The sequence below is a fragment of the Caretta caretta genome, chromosome 27 (genome assembly GCF_965140235.1).
Source record: "Caretta caretta isolate rCarCar2 chromosome 27, rCarCar1.hap1, whole genome shotgun sequence".
Classification (NCBI taxonomy): Eukaryota; Metazoa; Chordata; order Testudines; family Cheloniidae; genus Caretta; species Caretta caretta.
Window position 1 is genome coordinate 14,841,816 of NC_134232.1, and position 14,354 is coordinate 14,856,169.

General features: G+C 55.1%; 1 protein-coding gene across 4 annotated transcripts in view; it reads right to left on the reverse strand.

Annotated features, from left to right (window-relative positions):
* The window catches only part of LOC125626683 (zinc finger protein 385C), a 203,778-nt gene that overhangs the window by 159,268 nt on the left and 30,156 nt on the right, over positions 1–14,354 (reverse strand). The window contains exon 1 of one of the 4 annotated variants that reach the window (XM_048829997.2): positions 6,128–6,351. The exons of the other annotated variants lie outside the window; for them this stretch is intronic. The gene's annotated coding sequence lies outside the window, so the exon portion shown is untranslated. Of the gene's footprint in view, positions 1–6,127; positions 6,352–14,354 lie in introns of those variants that run through there. 4 annotated transcript variants of the gene reach the window in all.

The following is a 14,354-nucleotide window of genomic DNA, read 5'->3' on the forward strand; positions in this document are numbered from 1 at the left end:
AGGACCTACCATAATACTACCCCGAAGAGCCCGGTTTACGCCCTGCATGCCAAGTCTCCATGCACAGCCTTGTTGACCTGGTGGATTTCCAACACTAAACGACTCTCATTTCCTCGCCTCCTGGCTGAAGAGCCTTTAAAGAGCCTGTCCCAGTGAAAGAGTCTACACACGTCTTGCCAACTCGTTTGCACCGGTTAATTAAACAGGGAATGCCAGGAAGCCTTGCCAGGGAGTGCAGTGCCATAGCCCACACCTGCTTGCTGCCGATTCGTGTTTGGCCAGTGACCCAATGGCTTGGCAACGACAACGGCCGGCCAAGTGCAACTGAGGGGTGCAGTGAGCAAGGGGGGGCTCGAGGCATGTCGCCAGGCTGTTTGCAGGACTAAATCCACACGCAGGAACCAGCTGAGCCCGTCCCACTGAACACTTGCAAAGCGTCTCCAGAGGAGACAGTAAAACCTGCTGAGTAGGGTGGGGCCATCACAGCTCTGTGCTGCTCCATGGTTTAGCTAAGGGCACGCTCCCGAGCGGACTGCCCCTGCCTGGAGACTTTGCCTGGTGTGGGGATCCACTCGGCTCCCCCCAGGGCGTCTGGCCAGGTTCAGAACCCCCGGAGCCTCCTGGGTGAAGGAAGGGCTGACCTCAGTGCATAAACCAGCACTCTGCTCTGCCAGTGGCTGTGCCAAGAGAAGCAAACGTCCCCGGAGTTCATGCTTTTGTCCTGAAACGCAGCAACGTTTCTGGGTCTGTGCAAACCCAAGGCAGCTTGCCTGGTTCATCTGGGCTTTGTTGGGAGTTTCTGGTTTGCCTGGAGCCCTGCAGAACCCAGCTAGGCTCAGCTCCCCTTGGTCACCGCAGGACACTAACACGCTGACGGGAAAGCAGGCTGTTACCTCCTCTTTCTTCCCCCAGCCCCAGAGCGTCATTTGTAATGAAAGGGGGGCAGGGCTCTGAACTGCCGGGCCCAGAGGGGCCGGGGCTCAGCCCTGGCACAAATTAAGCACTGCCCAGCCCAGCATGTGTGATGTCTGGGAAGTGACAGATGTTGGATTGTGCACGATTCAGACCGAAGGGCGAGTGGGCGAGAGCGGCTCACGCAGACACACCCGGATGCTCCCAGTTAGTGACGATGGAGAAAGGATATTCGGGGACAGTCCATGCCATCTGGACACAACAGAGGAAAAAGCCTTTCCGATATACTGCTGTAAGCTGCCCATCAGCTGTTCGCCCCAGCTAAGTGCAGGATGTAGCAGCCTGAATGCTGGGACAGCAAATAGATTACGGTCCATGCATCACATGTGACAGGCACCTGGAAACACAATGGGATGGAGGTGAAGCGGCCAGAGCAGAGCCCCTGGCAGGTTGCTCAGAAGCCCTGTTCCCTGTCCTGGGATGCACTGTCACCAGGCAGCAGGGCCTGCCTGAGCCAAGGGTCTGCACCAGCTCATTAGTGGGCACCATGCCACCTGCACAGACAAGAATGGGCGCAGGCAGCCAAGAAACAATCATGTAAACTGCATCTGATGTGTGCGCTACAGGCAGGAATCCCAGCTGGGAATCCCAGGAGCTGCCCAGCCCCAACGCCAGGTGCCCCGTGGTGAGAGGTCGCCACTCAATCAGCTCCGGGCTGCAAACGTTTCACCAAACCCAGAACCGCCGCAGCGGCTTGCAGGGGGATTTCCTGCTGTCTGGGCTGGGGGGAGACTGGTGGGGAAGGGGGGGCGGGTGGGAGTAATGTGTGGAGCCCCCCCATTTCTGTTTTGAGAGGGGAAGCGCCAATGGAGTTGAAAGCTAACGTACTGGCCGATCTGGGGCTCCTCCGCTCTGGCAGGGAGCTGAGCTTCGGAAGGGCGCATGGGAGCATACACACGGGAGGGAGACAGGCAGGCAGTCCCACGGAGACGCCCCCAAAGAGAGCCTCGCGTCTAAGGAGCACTGCACTCTACGGGCCCCTCTTCTCCCTCACAAGGAGAGGCCAGGCTGAACAGGGGCCGCCCATGGACTCCTCTCTGCAGCGTGCCCAGGGCGGGTGAGTGCGTGGCTGGATTGGCTGCAGCACTGCCCTGATTAGCCATGCCCGAGTCACAGGCAGGAGGCCCCCAAAAGGCAGAAGGGGCTAATGGGGAGCCTCAAGCAGAGCCCAGAGGCCAAGGGCTGTCTGCGGTGCCAGGCATGGGGGGGCAAGAAGGACGTTGTCATTAGGAAAACACCCGAAGGCCAAGCCTGGAAACGCTGCAACGAGTCAGCCACACAAACCGGCCTTTTCGGACTCTTCCCTGCCCTGAGACAGCCCCTCTGACACGCCGCAGGGACAAGCGGAATAAGGAAGCTCTTAAAGCTGGGATCAGAGACCAGGAGACACCGTCAGCAACGGTTCAAAGCAGGAGGCAGGAGCAACGGGGCCACAGAGCAGAAATTATGCTGGGCCCGCTGTAGTCCCCCGGCCGCCAGGCTGAACGGGGCTGTCTGTGGATATCGCGAGCCAGCAGATGACCCTGCCCTGCAGGTCCCTCTCCCTGCTGAGGCACCAGAGTGGACAAGAGCCTGTTAGAGCCACCAGCTGCAGAGCCGGGGTCTCTTGGCATGCACGAGCAGCTCCGACTGGCGCTGGAGGGGTCAGAATGGGGGTCACAGAGACAGCAGCCTCCGTTAGACCCAAAGCAAGGCACCATGGAGGCCATGCTGTGTGTGCTAAGAACGAAAGACCCTCATGAGCCCCAGGACAGGGAAGATATGGACAGCAGCCCACATGCCTCAGTCCTGACCTAGAGGGGCCATCTCAACCCATGGAGCCAGGAGCTTTGCACCAGTCCCACCTGCCAGCTACCGACCGCATCAAACCCACGGCTCCATCCCACGTTGAGGGTATCGAACAGCCGTCAAGACAGACCATCGTGGTTCCTGGTGCCTCCCAACCCAGGCTGCAGCTGTTGCCTCTTCCTTCCCACAAACAACAGCGATGCTGGGAGCACTCACCCTCTGGGCTGCTGGGGCACGTATCTCAGAGCATGGTTTTACAAGCTACACCCTGTGCCTCTTTCTCCTCCCATCGCTCACCAACAGTGTTTCCTGCCTGGAGTGACAGGCGGCTGGCAGAGGCGCCCAGCCCCATCCATGAGCTGTTCATTTTGGCTGGGCTGCCGACGGTGCTGAAGAGGTACTTAGAAAAATCCCGTTCCTGGGATGACCTGAACCTACTCTGCTCAGGGTTTTATACAATGCCCCATCCCTGGGGTTCCCAGGGGCCTACGCAGCACTTGCCTCTGCCAGGAATTTTTCAGAAAGCTTTTTACGACAGCTGCCAAAAGAAAAAAAAAAAAAGCAATGAAAAACCAAAACTGTTTTTGGTTTCACTGAAATTTTTCTTCAAAAGTTTTTATGTTCTCATCAAAACAAAACAAAACAGTTTTCAGCCAGCAAAAATGGCGGGGGGGGGGGGAGGTTTCAGGGAGGGGGAAGCCTTCAAGAAAATCGGAACATGTCATAGAAAATGGATATTGTCTGCAAAATTTCAATTTGGATGAAAAAGTCATTTTTCATCAAAACACATTTCTAATGGAACATTCTGACCTGTCCTACATTTAACCCCAAGCACTTCCACTTACAAACAATAAAACTTACAAAATTATCAATCAAAAGGGACTTCTTAGGAGTAACTAGTCTTCATCGGAACTGGGTAAAAAGCGACAAGAACAGCTTCATGCTGCAGCCCGATGTATCAAACGCAGACACTCCCAATTCCAGGGACAACACCGCTCAGCTCCACCGCAAAGTTATCCCGGGAGCTTCTGCTGGTTCAGGTAGGTTACAAAGTTCTGAATGGAGCAGAGCCATGAGGAACTCCCTGGATCTTAAGCATCAGAAGCAAGTGGCCATGAAGCAAAGCTAAGGAACGGCTGGGAGGTTAGTGAAATGTCACTAATAATGAAGCAGACAATAATATTAATATGTCTCCTTTCCAAATTACCAGCAATCCCAGGATCTCAAAGCACTTTAAACATTCATTTACTAAATCTCCCAATACCTTTGTGAAAGGGGTGTTGTCACTTCTATGGGGGAACAGACACAGAGAGGGAAAGCAACTCACCCAGCATCACGCAGAGAATATTTGACCAGAAGACAGGACAGAACCCAGGCATCCGGACTCTCAGCCCCCTGGCTCTAGCCACTTGAGCATGGTCCTTTTACAGAGCTGGCAATAAAATCCAGGAGCTCGGACTCCCTGGCCTCTTATTGTAACCACAAGACCTCACTCCTTGCCGAAGCATTACGAACAGCACCCAGGAGTCCTGGCTCCCAGTTTCCTACTTCAACCACAGAACCAACAGAAAACTAACCATAAGAGCTAGTCAGGAATTTTTCAACAAAAAAATGTTTAAAATCCAAAATGCCAATTCCTCAAAGTTGAAATTCTTCATGGAAAAGCCTCGGTTTCAACTCAACTTCCTCCGGGAAGGTTTCTCGGGATGGAATTCCGGGGTGGGAGGTGGAAGAGAGACAAACCCAGCCCAGGACTGTCTAGGGCACTCACCAGGGATGCAGGAGAACCAGGGTCAAGCCCATGCTCTGCTGGATTTGTGGCAGGGGCTTGAACCTGGCTCACCCACCTCGCAGGGGAGCGCCCTCGCCGCTGGGCTATCCTGGGAGGGAAAGAAAGAGTTTTTAACCAGAACCATCGAAAGCTCTCAGTGCCGTCCTGCTGCAGGACAAAATCCAACCCTGAGACCTCGAAATCTCCCGCCAAGCGGAATTCTGGTTTCCCAGCAGCCCTCACAGCCAGGACACACGCAGCAAACAGGGTGAAGAGGGGATCCCTCCACGTGATCAGGCGCCGACTGGTCCCTCCCCAGGGGCGGAAGACGGTCCCTGTCAGCAAATGTGGACGGAGCCGATTCCCTCCCACGTGCTCTTGCAGCCGTCGTGGTCTCATTCTCCGGTGAGCGCCCAGCACCCCCAAGCGGCGGGGCCGCCCCTGCACTCGGCCTCTGGGCCCTCTCCGAGCCTGTGGTGGGTTTCGTTCTCGCCCCCACTCCTGCCAGGCCCACGTGAGCTATTCCTGGCACGACGCTCTCCCACCTGCGGAGTGCTGGGTAAGCGGGTTCACTGAAAGTGGGGTCTGGGGGGGCCACGGACCGTCTCAGCTGCCGCCATTTGTTGACACCTGAGCAATAATCTCTCCTTCCTCCTCAGAGTGGGGAAGCAACTCGAGCAGCCCACAATGTGCTCCCCAAGAGGAGGGGCAACTCGTATAACCGCTGTGCAGCCCCACAACAGGGAGCGGAGGGACCCTCCTGCAGTCATAGCAGGAGGTGCCGGCAGGGTGGGGGAGCGACCCAGGAGTCCTGATCCCCCCGCCCCGCTCACTCCCCTCCCAGAGCCGGGACTAGAACCCAGGAGTCCTGATCCCCCCGCCCCGCTCACTCCCCTCCCAGAGCCGGGACTAGAACCCAGGAGTCCTGGCCGCTCACTCCCCTCCCAGAGCCGGGACTAGAACCCAGGAGTCCTGGCCGCTCACTCCCCTCCCAGAGCCGGGACTAGAACCCAGGAGTCCTGATCCCCCCGCCCCGCTCACTCCCCTCCCAGAGCCGGGACTAGAACCCAGGAGTCCTGGCCGCTCACTCCCCTCCCAGAGCCGGGACTAGAACCCAGGAGTCCTGATCCCCCCGCCCTGCTCACTCCCCTCCCAGAGCCGGGACTAGAACCCGAACACCACGATTACCCGTTCCTCGCTCTAGCTGTGGACCACGCAGCCCTCCCCGAGGCAGGAGGAGAACGGAGGAGCCCTGACTGCCAGACAGCTCCCTCCCCACTTATCCCACTCCTCTCCTTCAAGCAGGAAAAGCATTTGTCTAGAAATCCAGAACCCACCTTCACCCTTCGGATTCGGATCTCAATGATTGAAGTCACAGCAGCTCCTCGGGTGGGGACGGGCACCTCCCTGCGCTCGGCACCGCACACACATACACACACGGAAAGACGGTCCCCACCCCAAAGAGCCCGCATCGAACGACAAGAGACAGGCGGACACAGACGGAGGGGGGCGCGCGAGGGAACAGCAGGACAACACTAAGCCGGGCTGGCAGTACACCCCCTGCCTAACCATCCCTCCCCTATTTAAGGGCCGCACCTCGGCTCCTGACAATGCCTCCTCCGGTGCTGTTAATCAGCGCTCCTCGTTAAGGATCATCGTTAATTGAGCATCTCCAGCGGCAGCGGGTCGTACATGGAGCCCGATGATCCAGCTGGAGCTGCGGACGGCAGAGCAGCCCTTTATTTCCTTCAGTCACGTCAGTTTAACATGATTAGAATTCAGGTTATGCACCCTCAGCAGCACACTTAATGCCGGGTTAGAATCCGCTGGTGACTAAAGCGGCGGGTGAATTATTTGTGACTCAGTCGATAATTTTGCTCATCTTGTGGCTTTTTTTAGCACCACATGGACAGAACTCACTTTGCAAACCCCTGCTGGGCACAGTCACTCACTACTCCCAGTCGCTCCCTAAGCTTTCAGCTGCTTTTCAGGCCATCCAGTCTGAGATCGGAGTCAGCCCGAACTTAAACCTCGCCCTCCTCACCCGATCCGCACGCACGGCACTCGGGGGAGAGAATGGAACAGGGGAACGGCCGGCACAGCCAGACGGGCAGGTAATATTCCAGACCAGAAACAACGGCACAGACCTGCCTGTCAGCTGCACGATGGATGCACCTGTTGTTTCCAGAGATGCCGGCACGTTCCGGCCCACGCAGAGCACTGAACAGCCACGCACGGTTGCTTCTGTAACATCTCACTCAGCAGACACTGCCCGGTGGCTCTGGCAAAGCCTGTCCACAAGAAGTGGATCCATAAGCACATCCGACAGCACCAAAGCGTTAGACGCACAACTCCGATTTTAGCTGCTCAGACGCGCCACAGACACAAGGCTTTTCTATTGGGAAATAACATGCATTATTTCACAGGACAAGGATCTTCTTTGGGGGTGGGACCACCTCTCCCTACGTGTCCGTGGGGTACCCAGGACACTGGGGTATTGGTCCTGGTTGGGGCCATTTGGTGCTCCCAAAATTCAAGTAATAAAGGACATGAACCTCACCAGGTATCAGATAAGGACTTGTCTCGAGTGGAACTGCTGCAGCCTTGCACACCCGATAGGGTTGGCAGACGGGACCCTGTGGTTGAAAGCAAACCGAGCCACATGTTGCCAACTCCTGTGATTTTATCCCAAGACTCCTGCTGTTCAAGGTTTCTCTTAAAACCCCTGTTGCTGGAGTTAGGTGACTGCATGAGACTCTCAGCTTTCCTTTACAAAAAGCAGCACATTTCCAGCCCTTGGGGTTACGGAGGAAAGCTTGACTGCCTGATTCCTGACAGGCTCAAAGGCCAGGAGGCAAAGAAACAGCATCAATTGTTTGCAAAGTCTCGTGATTTTATAACGCATGAGGTGAGCTCAGAGGCTCAAATACAACAAACTTCAGCCTCCAAAGGGTGGATAAGAAGAGCTCTAAAGCACTGGGGAGGGAGCCCAGACAGCAGCAAGCAAGTTACAGAATACGCAGCCTTGCAAACTCCTCTCCTCACGTGCACAGGACTCAGCATCAGGCCCAGGCTAAACTTCCCATAGATCCCAGCTCTGGAACAGACGGATTTTAAGGCAAAGAAGTGAGCAAAAATGGCATTTTGGCTCCAAAGTGCCCTGGAGATTTCAGCATTCACTGCACCCTATGGCAACTTGAAGCATGCAAGAAACAAGCGCTATCCGTGCCACGGCACCTGAGATGGTGGATCGGTGCAGGGGCGGGATGGGTGAGCACTCTGGGTGTGAAAACCCACGTGCCATGAAAACGGGACTGACGACTCACATGCCGGAGTCTTGTTCCCTTCTGCAGCTGGACTGTTCTGGGGCAATCTGGGAGAGCCACACTGGAACCGCCCACAGCGGTGTCTACCTTTAATAGCAAGTCAGTCACCATGAGCCGATCAACATTTTGTGACAATAAACGTGTTCCCTGGAAAACAGAGCTCTCCTTGCGAATTCAGACATTAGCACAAATGTTTGACTTTTTTTTCTTTTTAAATTTTCCATTTTTTCAACAAAATGTTAGTGGGTTTTTTCCCAGCTTATCCCTTTTCCTTTCGCTTGCCCCTTTTTTCAGTGGCGAAAAAGGAAACTTAAAAAGGGAGAAGGAAGGGGAGGGCTTCAAAATGAAAATCTTCAAGCCAACATTCTGCTAAAACAAAAACCTCAAATCACAGGAAGGTCGGCCGGTTTCAAACCCTGCAAACGGAAAGCGGCTGGCATTGTTTAAAATTTGGCAGCCCGACCACCAATATTGCAACTAGCTCCATCCACAACTCAAAAGAACAGAAATCAGTGAGCACCGAGTCCTCACTTTTAAGGCCATAAGGGACCACTATGATCATGCAGTTTAACCTCCTGCATAATTCAGGCTGGAGAATTTCACCCTGCATCATTCCTGCAGCTGGTCCTGCATCATCTCTACAAAGCAAATGATACAGAACCATCAAGCCAATTAATTTGCTGGGGTACTTTGGAAGTGGAACACGGGCAGAGGACGCTGGGAGCACAAGATCATTCCCCATCCACTCCCATACAACGGGATCAAAGCTCGCAGACAGCAGGAGAAGAAAGTTGAGGACGGTTGTGGTAATTGACATGCTTTAATTATGACAGACAACAATGGTGATAACAGTGTGTTTATTCCTCTGACCCTGTCCTTAAAGGGCCTTGGGTATGGACAGCTTGGGAAAGGAGGAGAAAGAAACTGCCTGTGTACTTAAAAAACAGCATTTCTTTGGGGATTGATTAACAGCTCACAGGTTAACCAAAGACACCGGGCAGCCCTGGAATTCCTGTGGGTGCTTGCAGTTAACGAGCCTTTGCCCATACTTAATGCCGACCTGACAGCCCTTACTGTGAAGGGGTAGCACTACGCCCTTGTCTTAGTGGTAACGGATGTCTGAAAATACCGAGCGTTGGCTGGAATTTATTATCAGTTTGAACGGGAATCCTACTCTGGAACAACCTAGTGCCAGGGCAAGCACGCCACACGGAGAACCTTTTAACACACCATTTACAAGCGCACACCGGGAGGGGCACTGGACCCAACTGGTCTCCACCAAAGCAGTCGAGTCTGAAGCAGCTTGTAATCCATGACTTTAGTGACTGGAAACAAATCCTCCAACCTTCCCCCTCCCCACACGCCCTCGATTACTGGAAATAGCCGAGTCACCAGCACACATGTGCATCCAGGTCAGCATCACCCCATGAGCCAGCCCTGCACCCGCTTGGTCAGCACCCACCATGCAAAGGACCAGAGACGCTGCAGTACAGATGCGGGATCGGCTACCCCGAGGCCCTGGCAGACCAGAGAAGTATTTAACCAGTTCTCAGATGTAACAACCTGTATGGAACGCTGCACACCTGGCCGGGTCACGGGCAGATGGAGAAAACACAGGACCTTTGGATGCTGCCACTTGAGAGTCCACTGCCAGAGCGAAAAGATCCATCTGTTAGCCGAGGCGGTGACAGGCCCACACCCCTCTCGAAGGGGACAGAGCATCTTGCCGAGTGGGTGTGGGTTACACATATGTCCCCAGTTACATCCCAGGAAGAAGGGAAACCTTGGGACTTTGCTTCGGCACCCCAAATTCCCTTCGGCACCCCAAATTCCCTTCATTCCAGAGAGCACCAAGAGGCCACAACTGAGACTGGGGCCACACCACGCTAGGTGCTGTACAAACACAACCCTGGAGACAACGTGCACGCCTCACACAGGTTGGGAGGGAAAAGAGACTTGCCCAGAGTCCCCCAGCAGGTCTGGGAACAGAGCTCAACTTTTCAGCAGCTTTCCCCATAGGGAGGGGTTACGTGTTCCTCACCAGCAGAGGACGCATCCTGGCAGTAAGTTGTGTGTTAACAGGAGGCCTTCTGCAGAACTGTCTGCTGTAGTTCTGAGCTCCTTCACACCACTGAGAGAGGACGCTCCAGGGCATGACAAAAGGAACAAACAAAAAAGTTTTTCCCCCCGCACACACAACGCAGTCAACCTGTGGAACTCCTTGCCAGAGGATGTTGTGAAGGTTAAGACTATAACAGGGTTCAAAAAAGAACTAGATAAATTCATGGAGAATAGGCCCATCAATGGCTGTTAGCCAGGATGGGCAGGGATGGTGTCCCTAGCCTCTGTTTGCCAGGAGCCGGGAATGGGCGACAGGGGATGGATCACGTGATGATTCCCTGTTCTGTCCATTCCTTCTGGGGCACCTGGCATTGGCCACGGTGGCAAACCAGACACTGGGCTGGATGGACCCTTGGTCTGACCCCGTCTGGCTGTTCTTATGACCAAAGCACACCGATGGGACACCACATGGGGCGGCTGGGAAGAGCCCCAGAGCAGGTCTGCAGGGAACATATCACTGGGACCAGTCCCCCCGGGCTCTTTTCTTTTTCTCAGGAAGCGGCTCCGAGGTGGAACCCCCCCAACTGCTCCTCAGGGCAGGGGCTAATGGACAGCCTCAGCCAGCCTTACCAAACACTCTCCCGAGATTACGCGTCAGGACTGGTAAAGCCCCACCAGAGAATTCCCAGGAGATGCAGCACCAGCAAACTCTCAGAAGGAGACACCTGGAAAGAGGCCAGGGGAAGGGGAGGACTTGTGCTTAGCTGCACAAGGCACCTTCCTTTTCATTTTCTCTTCAATGATTTCCCAGCTGCTTTTTCCCCATTATAACGGATAATGGGACGTCACGAGCTGGCTAGTTCTCAGAGCCGCTTGCTTTGTTCAAGCTGGAGAAAATCAATTCCCCTCTCGCTTCAAGTCTTTCTAAGACAGATGAACTGAAAATCTCGCCTGCCTGAGCAAAATATTTATTCAGTCTAGGAGCCGATTTACTTTTGGCGTGTCCATAAACACAGCTAAAGGCACCAGTTTAATCACTTGCTACAAATCTTAATTTGATTTTTTCTTTTTTAAATCCACCTCCCTAACGTGTTCTCAGTGGGTGCAGGCAGCTAAACCCACCTCCCTAATGTTCCTACCATCGCTCCAGGATCCTGCAAGCTGGGAGGGACCCAGAGCTCAGGCTGCAGCAGAAGCCCCAACGTCAACACAGCAATTAAACAGCCCCTAAGCCCGCAAATTAGCTGGCACAGACCAACTGCAGGTGGCTAATTGCAGTGCAGACTTACCCCAAGATGCCCCATGGCTCAGGATTTCAGGAAAGGTTTTGCCAATCCCTGGATGAGTGCACAACGATCAGGGCCAGAGTAGCTGAGTGAATAATAAATTTGTTAGTCTCTAAGGTGCCACAAGTCCTCCTTTTCTTTGAGTGAATACAGGGGAATCTGAGCATCACAGCCACCGGGGCGAAAAAGGAAGCCTGGAGATGCTACAGGTCCAGAGTGGCTGAAGGCCACATTCAAGCCTGGCCCAAGAGCCGGATCCTGCCAGGTGCTGTGCACCCTCATTGCAGCACCCTGGCAAGATCCAGATCCCATTGTGCAGCACACAGAACGGGTGTCTAGTGAGCTAGTCATTCCCCTGGTGACCCTGCAGGGTAGGCAGACAAGAGGAGGGACTGTCAATTCACCGTACAGCTGGGGAACGGAGACCAAGAGATTAAGGCCCCAAGTCGGCAAAGCATCTAAGCACATGCTTCACTTTAAGCAGAACCTTAAAAGGGATTTGTTGGCAGGCTTGAGTGCTTTGCGAAATGGGGACCTAAATGGGACATGGGGAGCCTGGGGCAGAGCCAGGAAACAAACCCACCCCTCCCGCATGGTCAGCCTTCCCTGCACCGGCTGCCTTCAACCAGAGCCGATGGCTCCAGCATCCGGCAGGACCAGGCTTCGATTCCGCAGGGATGACGTCAGCTCGGGACCCCGTTTTAAAGGTCCGGTGCCCAGCAGGCAAGTCGTCATCTCTCAAAAGTAACTTGGCCTCACAAACAGAGACTGGCTGGTGGCCCCAGCTGAGACGCCAAGGAGCGGATGGGGCTCAGAGAGGCACACAGGGGCGAGACATCAGTGGGGCAGTGCCCGTGTCTGGGAGAAGCTTGCCCTGCTGGTGCCCATGCCCAGGGGCGGCCCAGAAGCGTCAGTCCCCAGAGCTGCCAGTAGGGAAAATCACATGGACGCAGAAGGGCCTGATCCTGCCAAGCCCTGGCACAGCCAGAATCTGTTCTGCAGTAGCACCTTGAGGCCGGGAGGCCCCGTGGGGGTTAGCAAAGGAGACGACATGGCCAAGTGGGTCGTGCGCTGGACTGCAACTCAGGAGAGCTGGGCTCGACTCCTGGCTCTACCACTGACCGGCTGGGTGACCTCGGCACGTCAGCGAGGACAACACCTCTGAAATGCTTCCCCAGAGCCCGGGGTTATGATGACCGACCGCGCTAGGAGCTGCACAGACTGGAAACAGCCCCAGAGAGCTTACAGCCTGTGTATATGATGGGGAGGGGCACAAGGGACCAGCCAGAGGGTGGTGAGCAGCGCTCAAAGCACACCAGCTGTCTCATTAGCAAGAGACTGAAAAACCCTCCTGGTTTCCAAGTTACCTGAATGCAAAGGACCGAGCCTGCAGCCAGGACCCCCATCCCACCCTGCACCCCCACCCTCTCACCGATACAACAGGCTGGAGAGGGGGTGCGCGTGTGGTCACTCCACTTTTCCAGCTCCTGCAGAGGTAACGGGGCCAGGTCCAAGCAGTGCTTTACCCCAGTGGTTTCCCCCTCTCTGACATGTCCCGCCAGGCTGACCGAAGTGGAAACATGTAGCCACAGAGACAAACGCAGCCCTCAGATTCCCCAGCGCCACTCCCTCTCGCCTGGGGGCTAAGCTTCCTACACAGACGAGGGTCTGTGCCATTTCTGGGGCAGGTCAGGAAGGCTTCACTTTGTTTATCTATCTATTGACATGGGATCACAGCAGCTGCTGTGGGACCAGAAACTAGAGAGAGGCCAAATTCTCCACAGAAGCCTCTTGGTCCTGATCCCTACAAACAAGCCTGCTCACAAGAGTTTTCCTGTACTTAGGAGCAGGCAGCAGGTTGGGACAGAGCCCCACAACCGGGCCTCTGTCTCCACTTCGTCTGTTCCTTGTCCAGCTCCTTCCCAACCTGGCCTCGCAGCCCGGGCTGCACAATCCCCCTCTTCACCTGGCTCATAAAGGGGGCTCAGAGAGGAGAGGTCGGAGGGTCACCTGGCACGCACCAGCCTGCAATGAATTGGAAGTCGCAGGCGTCAGGGTGCGGACAAACCCAGCGCGTTCCTGGCATGGTTTCCTCGCCCAGAAAGCAGAGAGGCCCCGCCACAGGCTGCCAGCTTCGTGGCTTCACTGCTTTCCCCGCACGGCCGGAGCCCCAAGAACAACACAGCAGTGTCTCTGCAGCCTCCACTCACACAACCGTCCTTCCGAGAGCCAGCTCCCAGCCTGCGCACCCAGCAAGGCTCTCGGGGCAAAGCATCGGCCTTCCTGGCACTTAGCCCCGCCATCGGCGCTTGGCGAGGCAGAGTTCTGGCACTGGGTAAGCCGGACCTGCTCTCCGAACACCACGCCAGGCACCTCGGTCTCGAATTCGGGAACGCTGCCGCGGTGCGCGAATTCCGAGCACCCCGTGAGTCCTGCAGTCAGGCTCCGTCTCCCTTCAACCAGTTCCGAGCATCCCCCCCAAAAATGAGTTTTATGCTCCATTTTCTAATTAGCACTGGAATGGTTTTGATCGTTTTTAAAGAGTCTAGGTCAGCAATTTCTCTCAAGCCAGGGCCCCACTCAGCTGCCTTTGCCCCAAAGAGTACGTGCTGAATGGAAACTCGACTTCGGCCTGTCGCTCTATCTGTCCTGCCCCACACGCAGATCAGCTGCCTTCTTACTCCCCAGGGCACTTTTATCTCTGTTAGAATCATAGAATCTCAGGGTTGGAAGAGACCTCAGGAGTCATCTAGTCCAACCCCCTGCTCAAAGCAGGACCAATCCCCAATTTTTGCCCCAGATCCCTAAATGGCCCCCTCAAGGATTGAGCTCACAGTCAACGCTCAAACCACTGAGCTACCCCTCCCCCCCACTGTTACTGAAGAGCTAACTGGGTGAACACTAGCTTTGCCTGGGATCACGTGGAAACGGGGCTCCTGGCAAACAAAGCGACTTCAGAACTTAGGTATCAGACGGTGATGAAAACTGCTGCTCCCCGCATACTGTTTCTGAGCTCAGTGGAGGCGTAAAGGAAGGGCTGCATGGGACCAGTATTGCCCCAGGGGCCTTTGCTTACAAGAGGAAAAGTCGAATTTCTCCTAATGGTTCAGATGATTGGGAACCAGAAACTTTTTAAAAAAAAGTAAAGGA